The sequence below is a fragment of the Protopterus annectens genome, chromosome 1.part0 (assembly GCF_019279795.1).
Source record: "Protopterus annectens isolate FY-2018-M chromosome 1.part0, PAN1.0, whole genome shotgun sequence".
In the NCBI taxonomy this organism is placed as follows: Eukaryota; Metazoa; Chordata; order Ceratodontiformes; family Protopteridae; genus Protopterus; species Protopterus annectens.
The window spans coordinates 1,714,140,774-1,714,161,354 of NC_056725.1; the positions used below are offsets into that span (position 1 = coordinate 1,714,140,774).

At 37.9% G+C, this 20,581-nt stretch overlaps 1 protein-coding gene across 1 annotated transcript in view; it reads left to right on the top strand.

Moving 5' to 3' along the window:
* The window catches only part of GRM1 (glutamate metabotropic receptor 1), a 3,392,621-nt gene that overhangs the window by 2,957,314 nt on the left and 414,726 nt on the right, over positions 1-20,581 (top strand). The window lies entirely within an intron of this gene.

Genomic DNA, 20,581 nt, shown 5'->3' on the forward strand with positions numbered 1-20,581 from the left:
GGACACCCCTTCACATGAAAATCTGTAATTTCTTTTATAGATCTACTGCCAATTGCCTGAGGAGTAATCACATAAAACCATAATATCCAAAGGTTTTTCCTCATGCATTAGTCTGTAACTAACACCAGTCAGACTGATCAGCCAACTTTGTTGTTTTTCACTTGATATTTTTGGTGTGGACACAGCCTGGCTCATTTTTATAACAGAAAGTATGTCCTTATTGCTATAATTATCTGATCTAATTAATAACATAAGTATGTAGAAAGCATATATATAATGTTCAGGCAGAATGTGATACCTGTGGATTATAGATATTGTTTTTTTTTTATTTAGAGACATTTTAGATGCTGCTATGTGTGTAGCTGAGTATGGCATCTGCAGCTGATTAACTTTCTTTGCAGATGGTCATATTAGCAGTTAGAATTCAGGCTCTCTGTTTTGTGTAGCCACTCATGCTTGCTAGTGGAAAGTAAGAATGGGACAGAAGGTCCCACATTTGTCCTCCTCCTTTCTACAGTGTCATTTTTAATGGGCTTTATTATTTTTTTGAAGATGGTGATAATTGCAGAAAGGACTGATAAGTACCAAATGTATAGCCTTTGTTGACGCATGCAGCAGGCATTACTAAGGAACATCATCAGACCATGTTAAATTCCAGAAAAGTTCCTGCCAGTGGGAGTGGAAGCACTGAGCAGCCTTTCCGATTTGGTGTAAAGCCTAGCACTTACTCCTACACTACTTGCACCTTTGATAAACACTCTTTATTATAGATACCCCACCAGCCCAAAATACCTGAACAATCCTCTCCTTCCACAACAAATACAGTAGGCTGGAGGCTGAGCTCTCTCAAACAGGACTACTAGAGACCAGACAGGAGAGGCAAGGGCAACCACACACATACCCACACACACACATGGTACCATCACAACAAATCATACACATACTCACACAACACAGACATACTCGGGCTCTGGTCAAGAAATTTTAACAGCAGCAGAGGCCACCAAAAGCGAACAAACAACAACCACACCTCACCCACACACACACCCACCACACACAGTGTCAAAAGTCAGTCCCCTTAAGGCCAAAAGGTAAGCCAACCAGACACACTTGTGATTTGGTGATTCCATAGTGAGGCCATAGTCAGGCACTCTGCAGATCCCGTAAGGAAGGAGAAGGTCAGGAGAGCTTGCCAGAAGCCGCCGCCAGACGCGCCATAACGCAAGCTCTCAGGTCTCTCAGCTTGCCAGGTACAAGGTCGGCTCAGTCATGTCCCACGCTACACCGTCCGACCTGCACTCCATGGACTACGGAACTGAAGGAAAGGTCGAGGCTCTCTGATTAGATGGCAGGCATGTAGGACCCTTGAGGCAGTATACCTGGTTCAAGGCTCCCTGAGAGCACCCCCACCTAACAGTTTTTCACCCTCATATCATACGTTCCGCCCAAAATCCGGACAACACCAAGAGAGGGGAGTCCATATCATAATCAAGGACACCACCACCTCAAGGTGGGGGGCTTGCCAACGCATCGGAGATGCTCTGCAATTTGTAGCATGTTACAGGCCACCCTCAAACTAGTCACCATCCCCACAGAGGTGAAAACATACTTTGATCATATCATCGAACATCTCGCTGGAGGGTCCTCATCCCGCCCCCCTGAAACAAAAAGAAAAACTTCTCAAAGCCGTTTCACACAGATAGAGCAAAAATCCTGAAAAGGTAGAAGACACCTTCATTATAAGTAAAAAAAAAAAACTAAGATAAATAATCAAAAGGCAAATTTTGAGAGAAGAAAAAAATCAAGGACTCTGTTCAGTGCAAACTTCTCCCCCCCCCAAAAGAGAGATATATATCAGAGAGAGGCAGCCCCCCCCATCTCCCACACAGGTGAAGGGCACTCACTAAAATAAACACAACATCACAGCATCCATGGGACGGATGGTGCCCCGTGGCTGATGCAAAACGCAGGAATTAAACACAGGGCTCAGTCCTGGGTCACTCTTGTTCGCATCTACTTTTCCAGATATCCTCCAGAAGGGCCCTCACAGAAGCGATATAACTGGTTGCAGAGCCATGGCCTGAGAAGTACGCCAAAAATGCATAGTCATACCCTTAAAAACAAGGTTAAGCTACCATATAGGTGACAATCCACTGAGCACAGAAAAACAAGTTGACAGTAGTCTTCGTTTGACACTCATGTTTGCTAAAAGTAGTTAGAAAACCTTCTATATAACCCACCTGAGATCAAGGAGGTCATCGTCCCCTGTACTCATCACTCATTAGACCTATGATTGTGAGTACATTTACAATGCTGTATCTTTATTCAGTCTCATACCGCTTGCTCAGGAGTGACCTGTGCCTGACATATAAGGCCATGTCAAACAGATTTGATGACAGAACCACAAGGGCGGGAGACTTAAAAACCCTGCAGTTATAAATAGGACGGCTGGAGGGACAGATTCATCACCCAGAGACTCCCCCTGCTGTGTGGAAAAATCCCGTACATGTGAGGCAGCAGCACGGCACGGCCTTGTTCGGAGATCGCGAGATATGCCCAGGGATTCATAGTTTTTATTCAACTAAAAGGGGTGGGCGCCCACATAAACTATGAGCTAGGCTAAAGTGCATATCACTACCTGTATATATATATACTTTTAACTGTAGAATCTTACTTGATATATTTTCTTTTCTTACCAATGTATAACTGACATTGTCTTTTTACCCATGTTCTATGTCTTCTTTTACCTGGAGTGTTTTTATTAATTTCTTGTTATATTACTATGCTCAGCATACATGATGTAACCTGTTTTGTGTATTATGCTGGATGTATTATATTTGTATAACTTGATGTTGGAGCTTTTATCCCCGGGCCTCCGTTGAAAATGGACCTGGTCCAGTCGGAATTTCCCAGTTAACAAATGTAAAATAAATAATAAATAATAAATAAATAAATAAATAAATATATATATATATATATATATATATATATATATATATATATATATATATATATATATATATATATATATATCACTTATAAGTGATTAAATAAAAAACAGAATTATTCAGTATCTCATAAAAAAACTAACTATACCCAAACTATATAAAAATTATGCATATTCCATACAACCTTGAAAAATTGTGAGATACTAAAATAGAAATAAAAAGGTAATAATCTGAATGTCTATGCAATAGGGACCACATCATCCTCCCTAAAGTTCAGTTGCCCTCATTTTCAAAACCAAGTAAATAGAAATATACTCATTAAGTCCTGGTTAGGGAAAGCATCAAGTTTGAGTTGCCATAGAAATTCTCTAAGTTCAAGACATCTTTCTCAGGTACCAGCTCTGGGATTCTACATTACTTTATCAAGTATATCAAATACAAACTTTTTCAACTTTTCTCACACAACAGAATGTTTATTTAAAGAGTTATTCCGATTGATATTGTAATTCTGTTTGTATATCCTCTTTCTAAGAGGACATTCTGTTTTGCCTATGTAAAACACAGGACAAGTATAACATTTAGCAAGGTATACCACCCCCACTCCCCGTGGAACAATTATCATGTTAAAAACTTAATTTGCTGACAAGAATGTTATCTAGTAATAATGCATTTCCTTCATAAATATATGAACATTGTTCACAGGCTCCACATTTAGTGGTACCGCCATATGAAGTCTTAGATGGATTCTCCATTTGTTTCTGTTCAAACATGTTTTTTAAATTTCTGCCAGTTTTATAGATAAAGAAGGGCCGTTGATGTAAAATACCCATTAGTATTAAAAATATTCCATTTAGTTTTCACCATTTTTTTAACATCATTGGAATCATTATAAAATTTTTGTATCAAAGCCCATTCATGGGGTTACTCTTGATATTAAGATTTGGAGTAGAGTTAATGGAACCATTTTGTTAGTTCCTAAAATAGGGGGATAATTAGTCTTCCTTTTGGAGGATACTTCATAAATGATTTTATCAAGCAGTAGTATAGGGTACCACCTCTCTAAAAACATGGACTTTAATTTTTTACTTAGGTAAAACCAAGCATCCTCTTAGAAACAGGATATATGAACACAATTATGATATCAATAGGAAGAACGAGAAAAAATGCTTTATATAAACATTCTATTGTGTCTGAAAAGTTTAAAAAGTTTATATTTTTATATGTTTGCTATAGCAGCGCAAAATACCAGGGATAGTTTCTGTGACACATACCTTGAATTTAGAGAATTGTTATGGCAACTCAAACTTGACATTTCCCATAAACCAGGAATTAATGAGTATTTTTTTCTATTCACTCGGTTTTGAAAATGAGGCCAGCTAAACTTTAGGGAGTAAGAAGTGGTCCCTATTGTATACATATTCATGTGCTTACCTTTTTTATTTCTGTTTCAGTATTTAATAATTTTTCATGGCTGTATGGAATATGTGTAATTTTTATATGGTTAGGGTATGGTTATTTATTATGAGATATTGAATAATTGTGTTTTTTATTTAATCAATTTTATATGTATATATATATATATATATATATATATATATATATATATATATATATATATATATATTGCGTGCAATGTATTTTTAAATCTGTATAACAAGTATGTATACTTTTAGATGGAGGCTTTTCTGGAATTTAACAAGTTCTAATGAAGTCCTTCTTATTTGGAATGGACGAAAGTGCTTAGCATATACTATTAATAAATTTTCCAGTTTTGGATTTTTGTGGCTGACCTTTTTCCACTGTTGAGATTGTGTGTTTCATTTGATGTACCTGTTTTTCTGTGTGTTTGTGCCTTTTGGAATCTATTTAAAATGAAAAGGCTGCATATCTTCATCCACTGGAATAACACAAGCATCACTCCTACATTAGGAAATTCACATTTCTTCCTTTCTCTGGCTGACATTTTGTGAAAGAAGGTAAAAGTAGCCAGCTCTACTACTAATCATACTACATGGTGAGAGATTGTATTTTTTAAGGACTCAGTCTCTGGAAATAATTGGAAGACGTTTTAAGCCAATGTGTACACTCTGCAGCTGGACTACAACAATCGGTCACCAGATGATAAGAGCTCATTTCCCACACAGAGCACTAATTACCAAACTCTTTGACCAGTTTTAATTTGTGGCAGCACGCCATGGCTATCTATTTGGACCAGATGTTTCTTCTGGCTGAATAAAACACTTCTCTCACCCAGTGTAAAAATAAAGCCATTGATCTTTGCAGCAGCGTGCTGCTGCTGCTGTTTGAAACAGCACGAATCATCATTTCAGCTGTCACATACCTGCACTTTATCCCACTGTCACCTTAACATTTGCAACTAACTCAGTGCACATGACTTAAAAGAAACCTTATTGTTCATGCTACAGTAGCTACACAGACAGCCATAGCCTTAGCAGTTACACACCAGTGCCTCCCATGTTCCAGTTCAATAAATTAGCTGTAAATGTTATGAGCCTAGCAAAGTGTGAATATGAAGGTATACATAAGACTACTGCTAAAACTAATGTAGCTCTTTAACTGTGAAAAATGTATTTGTTATTCTTAAGTAGAGTTGGTATGCATTTTTAATAATTAAATTCAACATCAAAGAATAAAACATTCATTTGTATATTTTATAATGAATGAGACATTAATTTAAAATGTTATTTTCTATGTCTGCTAAGATAATTCACTGAAAATGATTTAAGTAAAGCATCAGCCAACTAAAACCTTGTACACATATACCAGATATTTCCATTACGTCTTCTTATTGAGTCATTTGCCATGGTTTCTATATGTTATACCATGGCATATGCTAATACAGCAAAATCCCAATTTTGATTACCTTACTGCACATTTCAGTATAAATTATCTTGCAGTAATTCGAACTGGAGCATTTTAAATCATGCTACACACATAACATCTTGACCATGAAAAATGAAAAAAAAAAGACCCAAAGGAACCACTACAAGTCCTGAAACTGCAAAGCTCTTTATCTCAGCTGCCCAAAAAATATTGCTTGTAAATGACAGTTTGAGTACATAATTATTCAGAACACATGAACTCGAGTTGATAGTTATATGTAAAGAAAACTGTATTTTAATTTTATTTTATTTTGCTTTTGTTTACTGGATTTCTCCAACTGGGTTTAGGGAAAAAACACGTTTGCCTTTCTGGCAGGAGGCAAGTCTTTCTTCACTCACTTGTGGGGTCTTCATGCCATCACCCTATACTTTATTGAGTTATACTGGATGAGGCTTAAACTCATCAACCTTAGGTTCTCAATGTTTAAAGTCACCAATAGCTTTTTCTGTTGCAAACCACTGCTGCTGTGGTTGCTGTTTGCGTACCAGCAGTGATTAATTATCTGTGGACATTGTTTTTCTCCATGGTCATGTGACCATAGGGAATGTATAATTTATTTTAGCTTGCTACTGCTGCATACTGCATTATTGAATTATTTATTGTATTTTTGTGCACTTTATCATTGTAAGGTGCCACTGCATCTCACTGACTTTGCTGCTGGTTTCCCTGCACTTCAGTCATTTTAGACACAGTGTTACCCTAGTCAGTTTGTAGCTTGTTCTGTAATTCCCCACTTTGGGCTGTATCTTGTGTGATTTTATATTAACCAGGCTTTAGACTGCTCTCTAGTGGCAGTAGATGTTAGCCTGGCCTGTTCTAAGCTGGGAAAGCTTCAAGTGTGATTTCTTTTGCATTGGCCAGTGGGCTGTTTAGCCTGTTTGGTCAATTTTCTCTGCCTCTATAAAGTCGTTGGTTTTGCATGATGAGCAGTGTCACACAGCAGTGATTAGTAGTGGCCTATATGCAAGCACCTAAAATTTGTATTTTTCCCTATAAAACTACTCTTGACATTTCCTACATACTTAGTTGTGCCATAAGTAATATGTCTGTACATTGTGCCTCATGAGTTTGTTATGTAGTCTTCATTATACTCTGCACTCTCACAACAACCTTCTACATCACATAAAAGTGATCTGCAACCATGTATATGAATTGTCCTGCTAGCTCCACAACCAGCTTGGTGGATATGGGTCTGCTGAGGGAATGCAGCAGTTGTCCCACATTTACTGACTACCAACTAATTCTTAAACAAACTGATAAGATTTTTGGGAGATGTATTTACACAATGTTATTGGAGGCAAGGCTTTTACATATAAACACTCATAATACCAATCAGGTTGTCAGTAATACGTGCACAGTATGGACCAGACACATATACCCAGATATTCTGAGGTTCTTAAGTGTAATGTTCCTAAACCCAAAAGGCCTCCCAGTCATAGCAGGCCCAAAAGCACTCTACCAAAACAACATTTACAACAGCATTTCACAGAGTCTCAACTTCTAAGCCCATAAGGCAAACCACAACACAACCCAATATTTTGGTCATAGGAGTCTCCATTGTGAGATATACAGATGTCCCACTTACCAGAGGGAGTAAGGAGAGTGTCACAGTCTGTTGCCAATCAGTGGCCAGGATCTGCCAGGTCACATATCCACTCAGGTCATTGACCTTCAAGTACCAGTATGACTCAGTCATAGTCCATGGAGGTATAAATGACCTGAAACACATCTCTTTGTACTATATGAAGACAGACATAATGAAGCTTTTAGACTCTGTGTCCCAGGCAGGCATGAGCCTAGCATTGAACCCCATTTTATCTTCTCCAAGGATGATACCACAATATGAACAAAAGATGATTGACTTTAATAATTGGCTTAGTTTTTGGTGTCATTTGAAGGGGGTATTCGCCAACATAGGCGGATATAGTAAACAAACCACGTTTCTTTGCCATGGCTGGTCTGCACATGTCACATCACATCTAACCTTTCAAATATTGACTAATACCAATAATATAACTACCCCATTATAAACTGGGAGTTATACATAACCACAAACATGCTAGCCAATGGATTCCAGGACTTTGTAAACACAAGCACCCTGGACAGGCTAGTCCATGTGCCCACTCAGGACACTAACATCTTGGAGCTGGTTCTCACAAACATGGAATAATGCTGCACTCCCCCACCCCCAGTATAATGTTCTCTTTTGTAAGGTTGGATCATAAAACTATCTCTTTTGCTATAAAAATAAAACCTGGGATCTCAGTTATCCCTATAACTTTTAGGAGCTATTCTAAGGCAAGCTTCCTCCTTTTCTGTGACACTGTGGCAAAATTTCAAGCCCCCACCCCACCCCTGAGAGCATCCCTGCCTATACAGACTTATTCACAGAAGGCCGGTACAATCATGTAAAGAGCTGCTCAGAGACAGCTATACCTACCAGGAATAAGCACATAAGAAACTCAAAAAACAAGCCACCCTAGTGAAATTTCAATATCTGTAGGTTATCCAACAAAAGGAAGAAAAGTATGGCAAAATTAGAAAGTGCAATTCCCAGCAAGTGAAATAAGCAACTCAAAGGGAAAATTAAGTCAACAAAGCCAAATGAGAGGTAAAAATAGCCTTAAAGGCCAAGGTCGATCAGCGGGCTCTCTTCAGCTATGTCTGCAACCTCAAAGGCTTTAAACAACACTGCACCAAAATAATTATAAATAGATCAACCTACACTGAGACTGAAGGTACAGAAAATCAACTGGCTGACAAATCCAGCTTAGGTTTTACCCACTCTTCCCCCAACACTCCTCAAGAAATATCATTCAACATAATCACCCCATGTATTACTGGGGAACAGGTCCTCAATGCACTATCCATGGTCAAATCACTGCATTGATAGGATCTGATCATATCCCAGTGTGCCTCTTAATTAGCATGAAACATGACCTATCAGGACCACTGGAATCCCTAGTTAACCATAACCTCCAGGCTTTATGCCAAATGAATGTAGGGGTAGGCCATCTGTGAATCCCAGTAACTACAGACCCATGTGACTAGTTTCATATGCAAAGCCATGGAAATAATCATTGTGGAAATGATAAACAATGGCATAGGAAACATTCAGTCACTGGGTCCAACACAGTTGGTTTCATCAGGGACAGGTTATAACTACTCAACCTTCTGGACTTTTTCAATTTCAAGAAGGTCAACAAAGCAATGGATGAAGTGAAAATGGTGCATACTTCCTATCTTGACTTTACAAAGGCATTCCACACAAAACCCCATTTGGGCATTGTAGACATACTCACAGAATTAGGTATAAACCCTTATGTCAGCTGCTAGATAGCCATCTGGCTTACAGATTTAAAATGGCTCACAAGGGCAGCTAGCTTAGTACTAATCTATGAATCTAATCTATGAACCTATAGGACCCAAGACATTACAATGGGGGATTTCACATCCACAAAGAGACCACTCACTAATGGAATCCCCAGGACTCTGTGTTGGTTCCTCTACTTTTTGGCATCTATTTCTTTAAAGAAAAGGCCAACATCAAGGGCTTCTAACTGAATAAGTTTGCAGAATATTGCAAACTAGGTGCAGTCATACAATCTCCTGCAAGACACAAATACCCTCCAAGAAGGCCTGACATGGACAGCTAACTGGTGCCAGAGCCACAGTCTAATACTCAGTGCTATGAAAGGCATAATAGTATCCTTTGGGAAGTCAGCTACCCCTGGAAGCTGCCACATTGATAATAAACCACTATGAGTAGACCCAGTAGTCAGGGATTTGAGAAGACATGTAGAAAGTAACTTTGCCTTTGATCATCATGTGTCTATGGTAGTAAGGAAATCATTCTATGTTGTGCAACTTATAAGTAAGGATATGGTATCTAGGTCCAAGAATGTTATTGTTTTACTGTACTCAGCCATCATCAGACCAAACATTAAGTACACTGCTCCCTTTGGTATGTAACTGACCAGGCATCTGCAACAACCGAACATCCACAGAGGTTCTCATAAAAGAATTCAGGATACAAACAACATCTCCTACGTGGATCACCTCAAAGCTGTATCCCAGTACCATGTCTCCTACAGAATGTTGAGTTTCTATCTATGCCTGGCCTAAAGGGCATCCTTGAATCCCACTCTAATGAGCCTGCTGCATATCTGCAAAACAAATAGCATTAGAATTACTATAGAGAACCTAAAACTTTTCTGCAACATAATTATGACATGCTGGAGGGACAGGTATGTGTCTCAGAGACTACTCCTTCTGTGGAACAAGCTTCTTATCCTTGTGAAGCAGAGAGCTTCCTAACCCAATCCAAGGCTAACTTGGACCAGTGGATAGGGAATTAAAACCTACATCTGGTCTGGCACCTATGCCCCTAATAGAAAGAACTACCCATGTCCAAGTCTGTATGCACCACTTAAAATAACCTCAGGCTAACAAAATTGTCAGACATATTTGGGAAGAATGACTAGGCTTAAAAAGGCCTTTGGGGTCTTTAGCCTGATATACAACTATGAGCGTATGACTTTATATGAAGGGAATAACACCATTCAGGTGATGCTACCTTCAGCAATTAGGCCTGAGAAGCTATCATTGGAACTAACTTGTATCCAACAACTGACTGTAAGACATTAAAAACATTCTTATTAAATAAACAATGCTATTTCTTCTTCTGACAGCACTACATCAGACCTGTATTCCAGGAACTGCTAAGTGCCATACTATCCACTTTAGCACCACTGACTTTATTAAAAAGACGGACCTATCATACAACTGGCAGGAACTTGTTTTCTCTATCTGAAATATTGCTTCATGTCAACAACCTTTACCATCACTAAATGAAACAATAACAAACCTCACACTATCTCTTAAAATTTTTATATAAAACAGAAAAATTATGTAGCTGTACAAAAATAATGATCAGAATATGTCTGTCCACTGCCCACTGTCAGAAGGAGTTTTCTTTCTGAACAACTCCAGTCACTTCTAACAAACCAGAACCTCACCATACAAAACCAGAACCTCACCATACAAAACCAGAACCTCACCATACAAAACCCAGAACTTTACTGCACAAAACCAGAACCTCACCATGCTAACTATTCTATGGCATAATTACAATAATTCATGCCATAGTGGATGAGTCATGAGGGGCTTTAGTTCCCCTTGCAGAAGAGTTTGATCCTTTAAACACCTGCTTTGGGAAAAGCCTGACCACACTGTTGTAAATCCTTCTATAACACATCCTAAGCCATGGATTATTGCTTAAGTATACAGTTTTTAGATTTCATCCACTATTACTGCTAAGTCTAAAACACAGAGCTCTGAAAACAAGAACATAACAAACGCATTTCTTATTAAACCAGTGGCATGCAGGGATTAGGGTCATAGGTTCATAGGAGGATACTAGGCGAATAGCCCTAGGGCCTTTACAAGCCTCGTTATGTAATACCTATGTTTCCTAATTAACCATTGTTAGATGGTTCCGTAATTGACCATTGTTAGATGGTTTGATTGTTTGCAGAGTGAATCTATGATCAGCACATAGATAAAGCCTTGACTTCAACCCAAGCGACCTGAGTTCCATCAGCGGCTTGGGTTGTTTGACAGTGTAGACAGGGAGGATGGGTGTGCCCATCCTGGGGGTTTGGATAGTGATCCTGGGCAGCTCACTCTTCTGCTGTACTGACACAGCCCGTAATGGTGAGCAGGAGCATGCCAGGATGTGGAGGAGGTCCAACAGGAAGGACATAGGCATGACTGTCCAAACCACTGACAGTAGTCATTATTAAAATGTATATATTTTTAAGGGGTCACTGTGAAAAAGTTGAAGGATCACAACACTGAATTTCTAAATATTGAGACAAGAAAGTTAAATACTTCATTATTGAACATTCAAAATACTGGAAGGAGACCACGTACTGCAGAGTGTTCTGTTAGTGCTTTCGTTACTTTAGAAGAAAGATTCAATGGTCTGATGTCTGATGAAGTTCTGTGATAATTAAAGGAACGAAGGTGCTAACAGAACACTCTGTAGTTCATGGTCTCCTTCCAGTATTCTGTGTGTCTTTTTGGTTATTGAGAATTGTTTGATCATTACTGAACATTCAAAACACTGGTGCCTACAACATCTAGAAATTATGGCAGCATGCTTTGCTGTACAAAAGTGAATAAATGATAGGTACAAGGGATTGCTAATCTCCGTGGTATGGAAATATGTCCTTTCTCCAGGGATAGTGTAATCTCAGAGTTAGTGTACATTGTTTGTACGGGGCGTGGGTGCAGGGGACTTGCCCTCCTGTAAAAATGCTGTCACAGCAGGAATTTTGCTTTTTTTCTGCTGTCATAAATTCTCGATTCTGTGGGTTTTGCTGTTTTGGACACTCACTAACGTAAACATTTAACTTTCCTATCTGGATGTTTAGAAAGTCGACTTTGTGAGCTGCTGACTTTCTGACATAGATCCATTTTAAGACTGTTTGTGTTTTTTATTAATTTTTTTGTGGTAAATGTGTATGTATACACACACACACACACACACACACACACACATATATATATATATATATATATATATATATATATATATATATATATATAGATATATATATATATATATATATATATATACATATATATATATATATATATATATCACACACACACACACACACACACACACACACACACACACACACACACACACACACACACACATGTATAATAAATATATGAGTCTATTGTGTATGACCAAACCACCCTAATGTCACTGACAAAATAACTATGGTTAGGTTTAGCACCCATTACTAAAGAGGCCATTTGGACTACTAACTTTCTGTAACAGCAGACTGCATATAGTGGAACCCATCTGATCGATGTTATGGACTATCGATTCTTTTGTACTGAGATCACTACACAGTGGGGTTCAGGGAATTTGCCCTTTTCCCCACTGTAATGTAATCTCAGAGTTGGTATATATAATTAACATGGGGTGTGGGTGATTTGGGGGTGCAAGGGAGGTGTGCCCCTGTGCAGAATTTCAGTTTTGTGTGTTTTAGTAATTTTCGATGTTCTATAGCATCGAACATATGTGTTCAACCATATGCAGACTAAATGGGACACATATATATGTATTCACACTGGGAATATGGGAGGAATTGTCTGTCAACTTTCTGGCAGGGACCACTTAAAAATATATACAACTTTAAGATATTTGTGCAGGTGACAACATGGAAAGTTGATATACAGAATAGAAACCATATTTATTCCTACTGAGGATATAGGATGATTTGCACAACACTAGGGTTGTTAAGAGGCTTAACCCCCTGAAAAAATACTTTAATTTTAGTTTAACTGGTCATGGTTTTCTAATTATTAACTTGAAGTCCACAAACTTAAGAAGGATGACTTCCCAATCTGCAAAATTCAGACTGAAATTGTATTTCATTTTGATTTTGAATCATCGTTTGCAATACACATTTGTAAGAGGCTTTTCCTGCCTGCATAAAGCAGGAGCATTGTGTGGCTTACAAGATCGTATCAAAAGGAGAACGTTTTTATAGTGGTAAGCAAAGATAGATTGTGGTCAAATGGGGCCCTAGGCAGCGTGATGCCCAACCCCCCTCCCCAGCCATACTGATAATCCCATTACTTCTTTGTCTCTCCCCAGTTATTATAAAACACTGTTTAAACCTATCAGGGTGCATACTGTTTTTGTTTTCTTCCCTTTTACAATGCTTAGAGAGATTTACTTGAAATTTTATGCAAAAACACTGACAGACATGAACAAAACAAAACAAAATTCTTTCACATTGAAAAAAGTCTTTGCATAAGCAGCAATAAACGTCTCACCCATTTATTGAAAGCACATATGGTAAGCCATTGAACTACAAGAGAAATGCTGCGATTCATAATCAAACAGCATATAATGAAGCTCAGATTAATGTCTATGTGAAAAGATAATGTGTAGTACATTAATAGTCTGTGTCAGCCCACTGGGTACAAGTGTCCTTTTTCAGACAGAGCCCAGGAGCACTGTCTAGTAAAGTGACTTGGTCAGAGTCATACAGCAGACAAATGAAGTCTGAGGGAATTCAACTTTGTACTACAGGAAACATCTCATTAACAGCTCATAGTTGTAATGATATTTACTAAGTACCAGGCACATAGTTATAACCCAACACAGTGCACATCAAGCCCACATGCCTGAAAAATCAAGCTAAATTAAAACGCATTCATAATTAAAATATTAACATTAAACTTGTAGACTTCATGTTTTCCAGTTTATTTACAATCAAATAACAAACACACTGTTAAAAGTCAACAAAACAAAGAAATCAAGAAATGTACCTTAAGAATGGCTCATATGATGATGCTCCTACTTATTGCAACTAAGTCCTTCCTTCACACCATAACTATTGGAGGATGCAGGAATCAAGTATTTAAACATGCACACACACACACACACACACATACACACACACACACACACACACACACACACACGCACACACACTGTCCAGCAATTACAGCCTGTTGTATGACTGTGTATACCTCAGATGTTTGCTTGTGATCAAGTGAATGAACAAATGAATAATGACTTAGAAATGTACTGGAGCTCACTGCTGTGAAAACCATACATTGCAACCCATTTTAGCCCCATGCTCTACCAACCTTTTAGCTCAAGAGTCAGAGACAGACCAGAAATCAGGAGTAAATTTTAAATATTGCTCTTAAATAATTAGAAAGTCTATAGTATAAGGAATTTTATATTGCCAAGCATTTTCTGAAGAATATGAAATCTTAAGTTCTCATGTTTGCCATTATTTAATGACTACAGTCCACAACACCTTCCAGAAATATCATACCTTTTACAAGGAACAGACCACAAATTTGAGGCAAAATCAGGGACAGTTGGCAAGTATGTGTTCTACTCGTGTACACGTGCACACACACACACACACACACACACACACACACACACACACACACACACACACACACACACAAACACACACCACAGTCGAATAGAAGTGAACATACATTACAGCCACTTATATGACTGTACACCTCAGATATCTGCTTGAGATCAAGTGAACAAATAAATATATAAATAGTACTCCAGAAAAGTACCTCATTTCACTCTTGTCAGAATCATACATTGCAACCTACTGCTATTACTCTCTGGCCTCTCAACTTCTTAGCTCAAGAATCAGAGTCAAAGATCCAAAATCAAGAGTAGATTTCTAAATATTTATTACATACTTTGAACATTGCTAGAATAACTGACTTTGAAAAAAACATTTTCTGAAGGATATGATGTCTGAAATAACACATATCTGTCATTAATTAATGACTGCAATCTGGAAAAATATGCCGGAAATCCACAAGTTTTGCAAGTAATCGAACAAATACCTCTTAAGTTATCTGCTCAAGAATTTTGGACAATTCACAAAGTAATGAGGGACAAAGCAAGATGTATTTATTTTTTTATTAATTTATCTATTTGTTAACATTATAAACCCACTGGGAAATTGTACTTTTTCAGGAATGATCTGACATCCAAGTTACCTGTTAAAGTAACACTTTAAGCAAATGAAGGTGGAAGCAGTCAAACCCCATACTATTCTTATTTTTTGGATCCCCTGCCTTCATTCAGACAGCTGTCCCTGTGCCCCATGTCAATCATTGTGTCATCCAGCTACTCCAATCTATCCCCAGACTAATATTTTTTTTCCATGCTGGGGCCATGTGCATCTTAAGGATGTCCTGTGAAGTAGCAGTGTCAAATATCAAGTCAGTTTATTTCCTGTTATGCCCTTCCCAAGATCCTCTTTCCTTGGTGACTATGGTTACATCCTTAGGAATTGACATACAATGGGGGATGTTGCAGTGTATCATCCCATATCTGTAGCAGCTCAGCCATATACAGCCACCAACTCAGGAAGCAGTTCAGTAACAACTCAGAGTCTTAATTGTCAGGCAGCGGTAATTCACTTAAAAAGTTAACAGAACAACAAGCACTGCATGAGCATGGATTTTCTACACAATAAGAACTATGAAATCCTGACAACTGGCATTACTGACTGACTTTAACTCTGAGTAATTATACCATTACGTGAAGAATTTAATGTGGGAATGTATAAAAATATGAGACAGTCTACAAAATCGAGACCAGATGAAAGGTAGACAACGCAACTTACTCATTTGCAAAGTTAGCAGAACAATAGGTGTTGCATAGACATGCATTTTCTGAACAATAAGTATGAAACTTTAATCACTGGCACTATTGACTGTAACCCTCAGTGGTTTACCAGAAATGAAGATGAAGGCAAAAATATGAGTTAATATGGGGCACTGTACAAAACCACGAACTAAGCTTTCTGCCTGAGGATGAAGATGAACACACACACACACACACACACACACACACACACACACACACACACACACACACACACACACACACACACACACACACAGATGCAGGCACAAACACACTCAGTTGTTTACAAGATCCCATTAAATATTTCATTGTATTCAGAAAATTGTGGTATGGGTTTTTCAATAAGATAAAGTTACTGCTACATTGCAGGCTTGGCCACTACCAGTCCATTTTAACTGTGACAAAAGGTCTCTCTCTCTCTCTCTCTCTCTCTCTCTCATTATCCCAGGGATGTGTGCTCTCCACACTGCTATTCTCCCTCTACACTAATGATGCACCTCTAAGGACATCTCTGTAAAACGTATTAAATACGCAGATGATACAACTATCATTGGGCTCATCAGGAATGGTGATGAGTCAGAATACAATGGGAGGTTGAGCAACTGGCCCTTTGGTGCAGTCAGAATAATATGGAACTGAACACTTTTAAACTGTAAAGATGACAGTGGACTTTAGGAGTGGTACTACAATATTATCTCCCCTCTTTATATTTAATACTGCTGTGTCAGTTGTGGAATCCTTCAAGTTTTTGGGATCTATAATCTCCCAGGACTTGAAGTTGGAGACCAATTTAGGGTCCACCATAAAAAAGGCATAACAGCAAATGTACCTTCTGTGACAGCTGAGGAAGTTCAACCTCCCACAGGAACTGTTGATTCAGTTCTATACAGCAGTCATTGAGTCTGTTCTCAGCTCATCCATAACGGTGTGGTTTGGATCTCTGTCTAATCATGACAAAAATAGGTAACATTGAATAGTCAGGTCTGCTGAAAATATCATTGGTGTTAGTTTGCCCTCCTTACTATTCCAGAGTCATGAAAAGGGCAGGGAAAATCATCACCAACCCTTCACATCCAGGCTATCATCTTTTTGAACTATTACCATCAGCGAGGTGTTATAGATTAATACGCAACAAAACAAGTAGATATAAGAACAGTTTTTTTCCACATGCCGTCAAGTTCATAAATGATTAAATCAGCTTATTAGGCTGGGGTATTCTTTTTCCCCATGCCTCTGAGGATTCTGCAGTATTGTTTACATATTGTTAATACTTGTTTCTTTCAGAGTTTATGTCAGTATTTCTTGCAGTGAGTTGCATTTTGCACCTTGTATGTATATGTATATATACTGTTTTGTTTTGTTCTTAATAGTTGCATTTATGTTGTTTGTCTTGTTCTTAATAGTTGTATGCATGTGATTTATGTAATTCATACTTGGAGAGCCACTTAAACCAGAGTCAAATTTCTTGTATGTGTGCACACTTGGCCAATAAATGTGATTCTGATTCTGATTAGCTCTGCATTCAAGTCAATGCAAGAGAAGAAATTGGAGTTTTCACACATCAAAACAGAAATTGGAGTTTTCACACATCAAAGCAGAGTGGCAGGGCAGAAATGTGGGTGAGACAGGATGCAAGGTGGTAATGTTTTTAACACTGACAATTACAGCCCCCCCCCCCCAGTTAGCAGCAGGCCCTAGGCAGCTGCCTTAATTTCCCTTTGCTGGATCTAGCCATTGCATGAATGTTGTGTGGTATACAAAATGTGCCTGAGAACAATAGAGTACAAAATCCATGTACTGCATGCTTTAACTGTGTGTATATATAGATATTTTCTTCCTGATTTTACCCCTCTCCTTCCCGAAATTACTTGTATACTTATGGTACCAGAGATGGGCAGGATAACTTGTAGCTGTTATAAGAGTAACATCCACAGTGACAATTCTAAGAAACTAAATTCTTCACCTTCAATGATATGTCAGAAGACAAAAATCATTGCAAATAAACAAATGACTGATTCAGAGATTACTGGGCAATAAACTACCAAAACATTTATGTAAGGAAATCAGTTCATAAGTAAATGACTGGAATATTACAGGCAGCTGGTTACCTTGCACTTTACTTTCATACTGGCTATCCACTGGAGATAGCTAGTTTTCAAAATGAGGTGCCAATTATAACCTGGCACTAGGTCTTTGTAAACTGCATTGAGTATTTTCCTATTGCCCCACTGTGTGTACAGAAATGCACTATCTTCACATATCTTCATTATGTTACATTATATGTAGCATTTTAGACTGAGTAATGTGCAGTGTTCTATAAATAAGCAACAGCTGCCCTATATAGTCTCGGCATTAATCCTGTGTTTGGATTTTAGATGTAAATGGCCTATGGACTAATACTTCTACCTGGTTAAATGGTAAATAAGGAAGGAAAAACAAATCAAAAACTAAATAAAGCTCACAAAGCACAAAATGAAGAAAAATACATTTGCAACTGGACAGAGAAAAGAACCAAACTATAACTGACCAGTTAACTTAATGAATGAAAAAATAATCTGCTGTCATTAAAGAAACCAAGCACTATTTAAGAGTCTTAACAGAATATAAGATGGGTATACTGTAGTGCAGTGTCTGGGGAGAACAGCTCCAGTGAGAGATACTTTGGAGGATGTAACACTGCCCCATTTACAGCAACTATCTTTGTTGAAAGAGTGCATTTCAAACATTTCTCCAATTCTCTAGGAATGGCTGGAGCAGGTTCCAGCCAGGAGCCTTAGAGGTTATCATCCCTGCCTAAGAGGATGCCAAAAAAATGTAGTAGATGGAATACAGTGGGTAAGAGTAGCAGAATAGAGACACATTCCTCTGACTGTACTTGTCTTCAGTTCTTAAGAAGTCTGTCAGTTAATGGACTCTTGCATGGTATCATCAACAGTTGTGACTGAGTAGGATTTTGGGAATCTTGTTAGAGCATTTAAGAATGTATTTAAGGAAATGAGGTTAAGGACTGCATCATTTCTGATGAAGTCCCCGTTGAGAGACAAAAGCACTAAAAACAGAAGTATGTGTTGCATTATTTATTCATTTATTTTATTAATTTTATTTTAATAAGTACATTCATTTACTGTCTGGTGTTGATGTTTCTGGCACTGCATTATTTAGGTTCTGAGTTGAGTTAGCAGTGTGTACCTCGTTTGCAGTTTAGGTGCAAACATTTTTATGAATATGCCTGCTCAGTTTTCTGTAAACCAATCACAGAACTAATAAAATCAGAAAGAATACCAGACCACCAAGTGTAAAAAAAACACCAGCTTCATAAATGTTATATTATTAATATTTTACACTAGCAAAATGCAAGCAGATTAAATTAATAAACAATCAAGCCTTAAAGGCTAGCATATTCAATATGTCAAAACTAATTATAGTATGTGAATGATTTAATAGGCATCTCTTGAAAGTTCATCGTCCTTCATTACTGGCTATGGTTATTTACTGATAATGACAGATGAAATGTTTCCAGTTGTATGTTTTCATTGCAAAGAGCAGAAATAATCCTTTTCAAACCATAACGAGGCTTCGATATTTGTATTCAATGTGTACTTAAGCTGATGTGAGCAGATGAGGATTTGTAGCCCAAGCCTGCGTGAGAATTGTTCCTAACTCACAGGCAGCTAGCCCTTTCCCATTCCTTCATTTCTCTTGTGATTCCTTTTCATGTTTCTTTGCAAAAGGCAGTCTGTCATATCGTCTTGAAGAAAGGAGGCAGAAAGGAATATCATACGGGATATTTGTATACCTCAAATTAATCCAAACAAAGATAAGGGAAAATGCACACAGTCTAAAACTACATGATCATGGAACGCATAGGGAAGTCAGCAAAATATATTTTGCCTGCAAGGGTGGTTAATTAGAATAGCCTTCCTAAAAGGTGGCTCCAAACTGAGACGGGATTCAGCAATGCATGCAGCCAACATAAGTGTATTGTGAGGCTTTAAGGCTTACAGGCAGGACAAATACATACACTGATATGCAGCATTATCATCTTATCCAGAAGGTCAGGAAATGGACAGATGGACAGACCACATGGACCTATGTTATTTTTGTATGCCATCACAAGCTATATTACTGTGTTTTATATCTCATATGTGGTCAGTGATCCTTTCTGATAATTTATATTTGCTTTTTTTTTTTGTTTGTTTTGTTTTTCTTTTCCATAGGAGATAACAGGTCCTATGCTACACTAGCCATTGTTTCTATACAGCAATTGATAACATTCCACGTATCTGTTTTAAATTACTTTTGCCTTTTGGATACACAGACATTGTCTCTTCCAAAGCATTTACAAAATTGCAGATGTGTCATTTGCTGCAGAAAAAAACTCCAGGCGACTACCACGACTAAAATTATTATTATTATTATTATTTAGTTAGTTATTTAAGGTTTTTTTATTCTCTATTATCCGCGGTGGTGCAGTGGTAGCATTGTTGCCTCA